This window comes from Scyliorhinus torazame, chromosome 1 (genome assembly GCF_047496885.1).
Source record: "Scyliorhinus torazame isolate Kashiwa2021f chromosome 1, sScyTor2.1, whole genome shotgun sequence".
Lineage (NCBI taxonomy): Eukaryota > Metazoa > Chordata > Chondrichthyes > Carcharhiniformes > Scyliorhinidae > Scyliorhinus > Scyliorhinus torazame.
The window spans coordinates 279,816,311-279,830,728 of NC_092707.1; the positions used below are offsets into that span (position 1 = coordinate 279,816,311).

At 45.5% G+C, this 14,418-nt stretch overlaps 1 protein-coding gene across 2 annotated transcripts in view; it reads left to right on the forward strand.

Annotated features, from left to right (window-relative positions):
- The window catches only part of macrod2 (mono-ADP ribosylhydrolase 2), a 1,493,168-nt gene that overhangs the window by 998,170 nt on the left and 480,580 nt on the right, over positions 1–14,418 (forward strand). The window lies entirely within an intron of this gene.

A 14,418-nucleotide genomic window follows, 5' to 3' on the forward strand; every position in this document is an offset into this window, starting at 1 on the left:
GAACCTCCCTAGTCTTAAACTCCATCCCTCTAGCAATGACAAAATTCCATTTGCCTTCTTAATCACCTGTTGCACCTGAAAACCAACTTTCTGCGACTCATGCACTAGCACACCCAGGTCTCTCTGCACAGCAGAATGTTTTAATATTTTATCATTTAAATAATAATCCCTTTTGCTGTTATTCCTACCAGAATGGATAACCTCACATTTGTCAACATTGTATTCCATCTGCCAGACCCTAGCCCATTCACTTAGCCTATCCAAATCCCTCTGCAGACTTCCAGTATCCTCTGCACTTTTTGCTTTCCCACTTATCTTAGTGTCGTCTGCAAACTTGGACACATTGCCCTTGGTCCCCAACTCCAAATCATCTATGTAAATTGTGAACAGTTGTGGGCCCAACACTGATCCCTGAGGGACACCACTAGCTACTGATTGCCAACCAGAGAAACACCCATTAATCCCCACTCTTTGCTTTCTATTAATTAACCAATCCTCTATCCATGCTACTACTTTCCCCTTAATGCCATGCATCTTTATCTTATGCAACAACCTTTTGTGTGGCACCTTGTCAAAGGCTTTCTGGAAATCCAGATATATCACATCCATTGGCTCCCCGTTATCTACCGCACTGTTAATGTCCTCAAAAAATTCCACTAAATTAGTTAGGCACGACCTGCCCTTTATGAACCCATGCTGCGTCTGTCCAATGGGACAATTTCCATCCAGATGCCTCGCTATTTCTTCCTTGATGATAGATTCCAGCACCTTCCCTACTACCGAAGTTAAGGTCACTGGCCTATAATTACCCGCTTTCTGCCTACCTCCTTTTTTTAAACAGTGGTGTCACGTTTGCTTATTTCCAATCCGCCGGGACCACCCCAGAGTCTAGTGAATTTTGGTAAATTATCACTAGTGCATTTGCAATTTTCGCTCGCAAACGCCACCGGAAGTCCTTCTCCTCAAAGAACTCTAACAGATTTGTGAGACACAACCTCCCTTTGACAAAGCCGTGCTGACTCAGTCCTATTTTACCATGCACTTCCAAGTGCTTCGCGATCTCATCTTTAATAACAGACTCTAAAATCTTACCAATGACCGAAGTCAGGCTAACCGGCCTATAATTTCCCGTCTTCTGCCCCCCCTCCCTTCTTAAATGGTGGTGTTACATTCGCCACCTTCCAGTCCTCTGGGACCCTTCTTGCCTCCAGTGATTCCTGAAAGATCATCACTAATGCCTCCACAATTTCCTCAGCTATCTCTTTTAGGACCCTGGGGTGTAGTCCATCCGGTCCAGGTGACTTATCCACCTTCGGACCTTTCAGTTTCCCCAGAACCTTCTCCTTAGTAATGGTCACTGCACTCACCTCTGCCCCCTGGTTCTCCTGGAGCTCTGGCATCCCACTGGTGTCTTCCACCATGATAACTGATGCAAAGTAACTATTCAGTTTGTCGGCCATTTCTTTGTTTCCTATTATTACTTCTGCAGCCACATTTTCTAGTGGCCCAATATCTAGTTTTGCCTCTCTCTTACTTTTTATATATTGAAAAAATCTCTTCCTATCCTCTTTTATATTACTAGCTAGCTTGCACTCATACTTCATCTTCTCCCCCCTTATTGATTTTTTAGTTGTCCTCTGCTCGCTTTTAAAGGCTTCCCAATCCTAGGTTTCCCACTAATTCCCGCCACTTTGTATGCTTTTTCTTTAGCCTTAATGCTGTCCTTGACATCCCTCGTCAGCCATGGATGCCTTGTCCTCCCCTTCGCATGTTTACTCCTCCTTGGGATGAATTTCTGTTGTGCCTCGCTAATAACCCCCAAAAACTCCTCCCATTGCTGTTGCACTGTCTTCCCTGCTAGGCTCCTTCTCCAATCAACTCTGGCCACCTCCTCCCTCGTGTCTTTGTAGTTACCCTTAATTACTTGTAATACTGTTACATCTGATTGTAGCTTCTCCCTCTCAAACTGCAGGGTAAATTCTATCATATTGTGGTCACTGCTCCCGAAGGGTTCCCTCACCTTAAATTCCCTGATCAAGTCTGCCTCATTACACATCACCAAATCCAGAATTGCCTGTTCCCTAGTAGGCTCTGTCACAAGCTGCTCCAAAAAACCATCTCTTAGACAATTCTTGGGATCCACTACCAACCTGAGTTTCCCAGTCCACCTGCATATTGAAGTCCCCCATGACATGGAACTAGTTCAGGCGCCGTTTCAAGCTTGGCGAGATGTCGATGGAGGCCCCCATCTGCAACAACCACAGGCTGCCGCCGAGAATGGATCCCACACTTGGGATGTGGAGGGAGGGCAGAGGGACACTGAGAGTGAAGGACATGTCCGTGGACAATAGACTGGCAATGCTGAAAGAACTTTCAGAGTTGTTCAAAGTCCTGAAAGGGAACAAGCTCCGGTTCCTACAGCTATGCGAGTTTCTCCGCAAGGAGACAACAATGTTCCCCCAGAGACCTGGACACAAATTGCGGGACACAATGGTAGGGCTGGACTGGTTAGGATGACAAATGTGGTGACATCACGGACAGTCCAAAGATGTGCAGGTTCGGTGGGTTGGCTGTGCAGAATTGACCCTTTATGTCCAAAAAAGATGTGTAGGTTAGGTTAAGGGGTTGTTTGGATGAGACGGGCGAATGGGCCTAAGTAGGGTATTCTTTCAGAGGGTCGGTGCAGATTCAATGGGTCGAATGGCCTCTTACTGCACTGTTGAACTTCTATGATTCTATGACTAAAGAAAAGTCAGGACCCCAAGGACAAGACCAGACGGAAATGGGAGGAGGAGCTGGGCATAGAGATGGGCGGAGGACTCTGGATTGAGCCGTTGCACAAGATTAACTCTGCCTCCTCTTGCGCCCAACTAAGCCTGATGCAGCTCAAGGCGGTGCACAGAGCGCACTTTACTAAGACGCTCATGAGATAGTTCTTCCCAGAGGTGGAGAATAAGTGTGAGTGGTATCAGGGAGCCCCGGCCAACCACACCCGCATGTTCTGATCCTGCCCCAGACTCAGTGAGTTCCTCTTGGCATTTTTCGAGGCCATACCCAGGGTTGTGGGGTTGAGATGGAGTCATACCCATCTGTGGCGGTCTTCAGTGTGTCAGAGCATCCAGAGCTCTGGACAGGGAAGGGGGCGGACCTCCTGGCTTTTGCCTCACTGATCGCAAGGCGGAGACTTCTGCTCGACTGGAAGTTGGCAGTGCCAACCAAGACTGCGAAGTGGTTCTCAGACCTGGCCGAGTTCCTGAAACTGGAAAAAATAAAATTTTCAATCAGGGGGTCCGAGGAGAGATTCTAACTAGGGGTTGGGGTTGGGGGGGGGGGGAAGCAGATAGGAATGGGGGCCATGGATAGGAAGGGGAGGAGGCAGGGAGCAGGGAGCATTGCTTGAATGAAAGGGCGATCGCATATAGCAGAGAGGAAATGGGGGGGGGGAAGGCCACTCGCAGGAGTGGACACGGATCCGTCCCACACGTGTCAAACCGGGGAGGTGGACTGTCTTAACCTCCCCCAAGCACTCAAGGCAGGGCAGGAACAGGACTCTCTTCCCCCCCACCCCCCCCCCCCCCCCCCCCGCCCCCCAGAAAAACTAAAGTAATCGTAAACAACGTAAAAATATCTGGGAGTAATTGTAAATACATATGTAAAGTTGTGTACAATTCTTTTTATCAAACGTTAAAAGTCCCAATAAAAAGTGTGGGGGAGTGGACCTAGGTAGGGTGTTCTTTCAGAACGTCAGTGCAGACTCAATGGGCCGAATGGCCTCCTTCTGCACTTTAAGAATTGTATGATTCTATTTAACGCCTAACTTCACCCTTGGCAATCTGAGAATAGATTGACAAATACAAACTCAAATTATTTAAAATTACTGTTTTAAAAGCAAATGAAAGTTTAAAACAATTGATTGCCTGAAATTAAATAAGTTTATTTTAGATGGTATAAAAGCTCTCAAGTCTGTTCACAAATATGATCCCCAATGCCAAGGGGCAGTGATGGGTGGGGCCTCCCTAGGGAGCTCTATGGGAGGGGGCTGGCTGGGATCGCTGCCTTTGCAGTGGGCGGGGGGGCATGTTTGTATGAGTTGGGGGGGAGATTCCTCTTTTTTTTTTAAACCTGAGATTGGGGCGTCCTTTAAAAATGGCACCATAATCTCAGGATTCCCAGCGTTGCCGGCTTTTTCAGGCCCTGCCCCGCCAGCGTAACGGGGTGGGCCAAACTTCCAGATTTGCTTTCTACCAAGTCCTGCACAATATGGTAAGAAGCCTTACAACACCAGGTTAAAGTCCAACAGGTTTGTTTCAAACACTAGCTTTCGGAGCACTGCTCCTTCCTCAGGTGAATGAAGAGGTATGTTGCAGAAACATATATATAGACAAATTCAAAGATGCAAGACAATGCTTTGAATGCGAGCGTTTGCAAGTAATTAAGTCTTTACAGATCCAGAGAGAGGGATAATCACAGGTTAAAGAGGTGTGAATTGTCTCAAGCCAGGACAGTTGGTAGGATTTTGCAGGCCAGATGGTGGGGGATGAATGTAATGCAACATGAATCCCAGGTCCCAGTTGAGGCCGCACTCATGTGTGCGGAACTTGGCTATAAGTTTCTGCTCGGCAATTCTGCTTTGTCACGCGTCCTGAAGGCCGCCTTGGAGAATGCTTACCTGGAGATCAGAGGCTGAATGCCCTTGAATGCTGAAGTGTTCTTCGACTGGAAGGGAACATTCCTGCCTGGTGATTGTCGCGCGATGTCCGTTCATTCGTTGTCGCAGCGCCTGCATGGTCTTGCCAGTGGACCACATTTCGGGACATCCTTTCCTGCAGCGTATGAGGTCGACAACGTATGAGATGCACAATATGGCCAGAAAAGCCAGCTGTGCAGCCGGTGAGCACACACCGCTTTTCCTGCATGAACCAGCACTTAGAAAAAAGGGAAAATTCTGATCAATGCTTCAGGTTGATTAGCAGGTTCTGATGAACGGCCATCGTTTCGCTCTCCATTAATGCTGCCTGACCTGGGGAATAGTTCCAATATTTTTTCTTTCATTGGAGCTGATATTCGGAGAGGTGATCAAAAGCTTGGTCAAAGAGGGCAGATTTTGGGCAGCACGGTGGCACAGTGGTTGGCATTGCTGCCTACAGCGCTGAGGACCCGGGTTCGAATCCCGGCCCTGGGTCACTGTCCGTGTGGAGTTTGCACATTCTCCCCGTGTCTGCGTGGGTTTCACACCCACAACCCAAAGATGTGCAGGGTAGGTGGATTGGCCGCGCTAAATTGCCCCTTAATTGGAAAAAATAATTGGGTACTCTAAATTTTTTTTTTAAAAAGAGGGCAGATTTGGAGGAAAACCTTCAAAGAGGAAGGAGAGGTTGAGGGAGGGAATGACAGGGTTTAGGCCAAGGCAGCTGAAGCCTTGGACATCCCCATTTTCATTACCCCCCCATTCGTTGCCATGGCTTCAGCTGCCTTGGCCTAAACCTGCCATTCTCTCCCTCAACCTTAACAGATTTAGATGAATGCAGAGACCGTGGAGGGTGGTAGGATTGTATTTTTCACAGAATGAGCGCAGTTAATAAATCATGGTAAGGAATTTGAATTTAGTTTTAACCTAGATGACACCAATACCAGTTCAGTGATCAGACAGAGGAGTAAAATGTTAATTTCCAATATTTTCGAAATATGTAATTGTGCAAAGGATTGCTGCAGAAAGACCCTTGTGGTTGTATGTGATTACAAGTTTCCTGTCTATTTTAATACCATTGTAAGTAATATTAAGATTCCATCTGTTGAATTTAATTAATTGCTCACTGGACTTCCTAAAGCAGATGGAAAAAAAACTATAAATAAAGGAATAGATATATGAGATTAATATTCTGGTTGCGTTTTGATAGGTTCTCAGTCTCACCGCTAATGACTGGGAAACACATTTTGTTTAATTCAAATTCCGTTTTTTCGGATAGCCATTGATGAGACGGAAAAGTGATCCATCTGTTGGCAACCTTTCATATTCTAGATGTTTTATTATTCTGCTCCAAGCCACAAACCTAGTACCTACCAATCATGAGAAGAAGGGTTCACCTACCAGGACCATATATAAAACATTAAAATGTTCAGAGTAAGAACAGAAAGAAGTGAAATATTTTCACCCAAAGGGTATTGAGACTGATGGAACAGATTATTCGTAAGGTGCACAACGTGCGAGTCCAACCAGCAATTAGGTGATGCTTCTGCAGAGAGAAGGGACGTGCGATCATTGCAGTTTGTTTATTTTTTGGAGTTGGGTTTGCTTGTGTTTTATTTTTATCCATTGATAGGATGTGGGCGTCACTCGCTGGGCCAGCATTTATTTTCCATGAATTGAGTGGCTTGTTAGACATTTAAGAGTCAACCACATTGCTGTTGACCTGGTGTCACATGTAAGCCTGATCAGGTGAGGACGGCAGACTTATTTCCCTGAAGGACATTAGTGAACCAGGTGGGTTTTTACAACAATGGGCAATGTTCTCATGGCCATCATTATACTGTTAATTCCAGATTTCTGTTGAATTCAAATTTCACCATCTGCCATACGGGATTCAAACCTGGGTCCCCAATGCTTGGTCGCTAGATTACTACTCTGGTGATAATACCACTACATCACCACCTCCTTGATAATATAGGAGTTGTTATCCTATTCCAAAAAACCCTTAGTTTTAAAAATTGGTTCTTGGTATATGGGCTTCACTAACAAGACCAGCAATTTTTTATCGTCCATCTTTAGTTGCCCTTGAGAAGTTGGTGGAGTCTGCTGCAGTCTGCGTTGCGAAGATGCTCCCATAGCGTAGTGAGGTAGAAATTTCCGGGATTTTGACCCAGCAATGATGAGTCAGTATGGGTGTGTGACTTGTAGGAGGGATTTGCAGGTGGTTGGTTTCCCATGGTGCTGATGCTCTTGTCTTTCTAGGTCCTGGATGTCACGGGTTTGAGAAGTGTTGTTGAAGAAACCTTGACATGTTGTTGCAGTGCATCCTGCAAATGGTATACACTGTGGACACAGTGTGCCAGTGGCAGAGGGAGTAGATGCTTAAGGTGCTGGATGGGCTGAGGAAAAACAAGACTGCTTTGTCCTAGATTCTGATCTTAATGAGTCGTTTTAATGAACTCTAAAATTAAGCATCCAAGAGTAATACTTACACATGTTCTAGTCTCCGGTCCTCCCCATCCTTCAGGTACAGGCTGATAATCAACCTAGGCTTGTACCCTCTGATGTTTAAAAGAGTAAGAGAAGAATTGATTGAAACATATAAGATCGTGAGAGTCTTGGTTGGCCAGGTGTGGAAAGGATGTTTCCTCTTGTGGGAGAATCTAGAACAAGGAGTCATTGTCTAAAAATAGGGAGTCACGCATTTAAGATCGATGAGGAGAAATCTATCCTCTCAGAGGGTAGTGAAGCTGTGTAACTCCATGGATCAGCCAAATAGAAGTCCATGGGCAGGGTGTCTGAAGGATGGGGAGGACAGGAGACTAGAACATGTGTAAGTATTACTCTTGGATGCTTAATTTTAGAGTTCATTAAAACGACTCATTAAGACCAGAATCTAGGACAAAGCAGTCTTGTTTTTCCTCAGCCCATCCAGCACCTTAAGCATCTACTCCCTCTGCCACTGTGTCCACAGTGTATACCATTTGCAGGTGGAAGCAAAGTGAGCTTAATAGATTCATAATAAACAAGGGGTTATCAGGGATAAGTGGGAATGTGGAGTTCAGGTTGCAATTAGATCAACCATGATCTTATAGAATGGTGGAGCATGCTCTAAGGACATAATGGCCAGCTCCCAATTCATATGTTTGTCTGTTTGGCCACATTATCAATGCACCATTCGTGCCCCTTAGTTCCTTAAGTGGGACTTAAACCCAGAACCTCTGGCTGTGAGGTAGGGGCACTACCCACTTTGCTACAAGACCTTCTCTCGCCTCCATTTAGATTTTCAAAACTCTAAGCTGAATATTTGGAACAACGTGGACCTCAGATTTGCATTCAGATCAAAATAGTTCACTCGTTGAATTCTTTCCACCTTTAACAACCTGCTCAGAATCCACATCCACAATGATCTTTCCTGATATCTTGTGTCCAGTTTCATTGTCCCTATTATTCAAGCACCATGGATTATGTTTATACTGTACAAGTGCATACTGAAGCTGCAAACTGAATTGAAAATGTCCACACATAAAATGGGAGACATTTGTAGGACAGTTGTTAACAAAGGCTTTGTTACACTTACAGTTGAAGTATCGCAAATAGGTCGAAACAAGTAAGACTTTATTGGGAAGGTGTTTTCACATAGGCTGCTAGTGTAGACTGACTGTCAGTCCATCTAAATTGCTGATGGCGTCATCAGTATGTCACGAGATCGACTCTTGAAGTGACCCTGTTCCTACTAGGAACAACATGAATACACAACAAGTTCCTCCCCCTTTATATCCGAGGTTCCTGCAAAGAAACACAGTAGAACATTAGCAATTAAAATTTACAACATGTGTAATTGACAAACATAACAGTCAATAGTTTAGATGTTTCAGAGGATGTTGACTGTAACCTCTGGTGTTTTTGGTTGAGTTTGGACATCATCTGCTGTTGCCTCAACTAGAGACAATGCCGTGTTTGCATGTTTACGGGGTGTTGAAGTGTCCTCCACTGGGGTACTGTTTTCTATAGTTGTTTCTGGTAGTGTCAGGTTCTCATGAATATCTAGATCTTCACTTTGCACAGTTTGTTGCGGACTCTTGGTTGACTCTGTCCTTTGTTCTCGTTGCTAAACGTTGAACAGCCTTTCTTTACCACACTACATCATCCCAAGTTTGAATAGTGTAGGAGACTGGTCCAGTCTGTGCCAAGACGATGACAGGTATCCACTTCTCAATGGTGGTGTAGATCCTTACCAATGCTTCCTGACCTTGCAGAAAAACACAGGGTGGGATTCGCCACCGGTGGGATTCTCTGTTCCGCGAGCAGCGCACCCACGCCCATGGGTTTCCCGGAGGCATGGGATGGCCACAATGGGAAATCCCATTGGCAGGTGGCGGGAACGGAGAATTCCGCTGATGGCGAGGGTGTGCTGCCGTGGAACATGTGGCCGGCGGACCGAAGAATCCCACCCATGATGTTTAGCCCTGTTCTTACATTGCAAAACCTGATATTGCTGTTTCCTCTGAACCAATTCTTGTCTTAGGCGGCTTTTACAAATCAAACTCATGGTGTAACTGCCATTTTACCATGAAAAATGCCGGAAAACTTTGGGTTGCCAAATGTGTTGTATTCCTGTATGTTGTCAGGAATTAGTCAACTTTACTGAAATGCTGGCCTTCAGCAAACCCAGCAAATAAATCATCAATTAAAGGCAGAGGGTACTGCTTTGCACACAGTACCGGATTAATACTGACTTTAAAATCACCACATATTTCCACCGTACCATCTTTCTTCATCAAGGGCACTATGGGCGTGGCCCAATCACTTACATTCAAGGGTTCGAGGACCCCTGTCTTGACCAGCCTTTCATTCTGCCTTGACCTTTTGCCTGATGGAATACGGCACTGACCTCACCTTGATTAGCTTTCGTCCTTAATCTTTAGCTTGATTGAGATCTCTTTCATGCTTCTCAGCTCATCATTAAAGGTTACGTATATTTCTTTAAAACCTTCAGTAGACTTGCTTCAGACTCTGTCACCTCGGCCTAGTTTAAGCTTGATTCTCCCCAGCCAGGTTTCCCCCAATAGGCTGGATTGTTACCTTCAACGACATGCAGGGACAAGTCTGCGGTCTGTCTGTTTAGCTGCAGATTTACCTCGAGGTGACCCCACAACATAACTACTTTCCTGGTATGGGTTTTAAATGTTATCTTTGAGGGTTTTATATGTTGTACGATATGTTGTACTCTTTATCTTGGTAAACAATTTCTGCTACCAATGAAACGGCTACACCAGTGTCCACCTCCATTTTCACCGGTTGCCTGGCCGGTGAAGGAATAACGGTCAATGGCCAGTATGTCCGACGACAGTTGGTCATTTGACTCTGACTCTGGTCCTTTTTCGCACCCTTTTTGTATCAAGGGGGTACTCTTCCCTCTATTCGATTTTTCACTTGATGTGTTTGGTTCTTGCTTTTTATAATTCTTGTTGTTATTTTCTCCAACATTCACATTCAGTGTGCCCCTATTTCCCACAATTCTTGCATTTTGCATCCTTACTCCAGTAATCAGTTGCTGTGTGTCCAGGTTTTGCGCATCACTGGCAATTTTGAACCTGCGTTGGTGTTTGGGTCTCAGCTGTTATTTAATGGATTTCAGTGCTCAAAGTTCCTTGGGCTTCCTTATCTGCTAGTTCCAAAGAGATTGCAACTTCTAAAGCCTTCTTTAGGTTTAGGTTGCTCTGCTAACAGCTGTTGTGTTATGCTCTTGACGTAGCATAAGCTGCTTCCTTGATGTGCACTCTGACAAAGGAAGGTTCAGACTTGGAGATAGCTTTAACACATTTAATACTGTTAACGATTCTCCTACTTGGATTCAACTCTACCGTTAATCCTGTTATAGCTACTCAGACTGATGAACCAGTCTGCTACAATCCACATGGTGGGTGTGATGTTCAATCAACCCTGTGTTTGTACTCACTGAGTGTCTCCACTGGAAAGAGGAAGATCTGTGTCCTTATATATGGGTTGGTGTAATGCCCCCCCTGTGGTAGTGTCACCTCTGTGTGTATCGTGAATGCCCATTGGTCGTGTCCTATCTTACTGACCTATTGGTTGAATGTCTGTGTGTCATGTCTCTGGTGCTCCCTCTAGTGTCTAGCTAGTCTACGTGTATTTACATTAACCCCTTGTGCACTTACAGTGATGCATATCACCACAACAGCCTCTTCCTCCCACCAGTGAAGGTGTCTACATGACTCATAAGGCAGGGATGCTTTTTATTACAGCCTGGCATCTCATGGAATCCCACCCAAGAACATCACAGTCGCCCCCAGTGCTGACCCTCTCTGTCCACCTCCTTCCACCCACTTCCCAGCTCCCTCAATGGTGATTTGGGCACAAGCCCAGCAAGGAGGACACAAGGGACACCCCAACATGAAGGAAAGTAAGACCTGCGAGCGATGCCTCCCCTAGAAATTGAAAGACTCGACCGAGTCCCCAGCCCGAGTTGAACTTATCAGTGCCCCCTGTGTCCTCTCTGGCGCACCCTGAGTATTGAACACCCTGGGGATGGATGGCTGACTCAGTGCTCGCCTCTGAAATTCCCTTCAGAGGGGAGGCCTCCTGGTTCATGTTTATGTAAACCTGTTGTAAATGGATCCGGTGTCAAAGTGAGGAGGGAAGCCCCAGAATGAGGGCTCTCTAATGACATGCTAATACAGTGTTTTTCAAACTTTTTTTCCGAGAACCCATTTTTACCAACCGGCCAACCTTCAGGACCCAACTCGGCTGACCATTGCGACCCACGCCGGCCGACCTTTGCGACCCACCACCAGCCGACTTTTGCGGCCCATACCGGCCGACGTTTGCGACCCATGCCAGCCGACCTTCGCAGCCCACGCCGGCCGACCTTAACGGCCCACCTGCCATTTTCTCTTACCTTGTTTGTTGCTGACAAAAATAGAGGAAATGGTTTTGTGTCCCTTTGGCCACAATGGTCCCTTTGTTCCTTTGGTCCCCCGAAAAAAGGCTGCGACCATATTAAAAAAATGCGGCCGCACTGCGTATGCGTGCCCAATCATCGGGCACGCATGCGCAGTGCGGCCTAATTTTTAAAAATCTGTTCCTGGCCATTTTGAAGGCCGCTCGCAGCCGGTATTATTAAAAGCTGGCTGCTGCGGCTGTTGCGCGTGGATTTGCGCGATCGAGAGCGCCGCGACGGACGGCTCCGCAACCCTCCCGACAATGCCTGTGCTAATGTATTAAAATTAGCTTTCCAGGTTCCCATGGCGGGTTTTACATTACTGAGGGGGATTGAAAATCGGGCATCACGATCTCACCGGAGAAAATCACGTTTTCTGATTCTCTCCAGATGTTGCACCCACGTCGCTGTTCTTGGCGCCTAACACGGACTCAAAATCGCTTCCAATTGTCTGTGCTTTGATTATATCATTGTAATTATATAATATGATTTGTGTCGTGAACTAAGAAACATTTACTTGTATGATATAATGTGTTATGTGGTTAGATATTTATCACGTTAAGTTTGAGTAAAGTGGATGAAACACCAGTGTAAGGAAATTGTCATGATTTTTTTTGGCCAATTTATCAACGTGGATCGTAACTGACCTCCTAAGCATGAAATTGTTAGGCGATACTGAGATCCGACATGTTCTTCAAAGCTCTAATTACTATGAACTTTAAGATCAGTTTTATTGTTGTTCTCACCTGTGACTGTGCAGCGGTGTTATTACAGAAAATGTGAAGGAAGCTTAGTGTGTGCCAGTGGCTACATTAGCTGGGCTGTCTCTTTGAGAAATAGGAATGATTAATAGACCATGAGAAGGTGGCATAATTTAGGAGTTTGTGGATACTCACAAGCATTATGCAAAACAAAGCTCTGATTTCCAAATCGGGGGAAGGAAATTGCAGTATTTGCCCAGAGTCAGTAATGCTCTGGACAAAATGGACGACAGTCCAAAGGTTATAAAAGGTAAAAGGCAATCCTGAGTGTCTTCGGACTAGGATTTCCAGGGTCAACATTAAAAAATATATAATATCTTCATTCAGTTTATGTTTCTACTAAATACATCACGCCTGGCACTGAGGATTTAAACTCCTCTGCTCAGCTCACAATTTCAAGTTAGACCACACAGTTAAGATTGGAAATATGAAGAAACATGTAGCATTGACTGGGCATGGCCCATGGGAGGCAGATTCTGCCCTTAAGCTCTGGTGCGCCCTCTAAGATGTCTTGACAAATGCTTGGGCCACGTCTTCTGTTTGTCTGCATTTCTCTAAAGGATGCGCACACCAGACATGACCCAGGATTTGTGGATTGGAAAATGCCAAAAATACCGCTCAGGTTGGGCTGAATGTGTAGGGGAAATACATTTTTGCATTGTTTCCAATAAAAAACCTTTATTAAAAAAATTTTTTTTTACAGTTCCCAATTTTCTTTTCCAATTAAGGAGAAATTTAGCGTGGCCAATCCACCTAGCCTGCACATCTTTTGGGTTGTGGGGGTGAGACCCACACAGACACGGGAAAATGTGCAGATTCCACACGGACAGTGACCCGGGGCCGGGATCGAACCCGGGTCCTCAGTGCCATGAGACCACCGTTAAGCCCGATAAAACCTTTGATAATTCTTTCTCTACTGTTTTTCTATGCATTTGTCTTTTCATGGAATGTTACAATGCAAATGGTGGCCACTCTGCCCATCTTTGAAAGGGCTTTCAAGTTAGATTCTCTCCCACTACACTTTTCCCTCTGCTCATTTATCCAATGCCCCTTTGAATGTTTCTATTGAATCTGCCCCGCACATTCTTTCAGGCCGATGCATTCTAGATCATTGTAATTGGAGGTGTACAAAAGATATCAGGCATCTGCAATTTTTGATCCCCCACCCCAAGTATTCTGGCGGTGAGTTTAATCCTCCCAGCCTGACAGAAACAGTGCAGGTATAGAGTTAAAATCACCTCAGAATATTCACTATTGTGCTGACTGCAACATTAAGTGTGCCTTCAGGTGGCTAAGGAGCCCGCTGGCTTGTCTGCAAGTCATATTATTATAGGAAGTCACTCGGACCCCAGTGATATATAAAGCATTGACAGAGTCCATGCTGACAGATTGGGTGAAATGCAGTTCCTGGGATGAAGCATCCCTATAAGTTAAGTGTTAATATCATGCAGTGGCATGTGTGCTCTGATCAAAGGGTCATTTTCTGCTGATACTGCCTCCTGAGGTGTTTTTAGTGGCAGAGTTTGTCAGTAGTGGTTTACCATTGCCTTACAGGGACAGAGCGACGTCGCAGGTCCCAAGTCTTCCTAAGCCGGAGCGAGAATTGTTGGCAATAATTCTGAAACACACGCTAACCATTCAGCCAACTGAGTTAACCGGCTCCTAAGCTAAGTATTAACATTTTGCTAATCGGACCATGACAGGCATAGGCGATGCCCCGGCCTCCAGGGAGGTCCGGGCATCTGCTGCCTTGATCACACTTCAAATTGAAGACGTGGAGTGAATGGAGGATGATGATTGCCTCAGCCCCAGCCAACTGTCCACTCGATTAAAACCCACCTGAATCCCTTTAATGCACAGATCTTTGTTCAGCTTCCGAATTTCTTCCATAATTGGCTGACCATTCAATAGAAGCAAATTGACGGTAATGTGGTTGTCCTCTTCCTTCAATTATGGCATCCAGGACATTATCCATAAGGGTATTCAGAAGCAAGGAAGTTATGTTT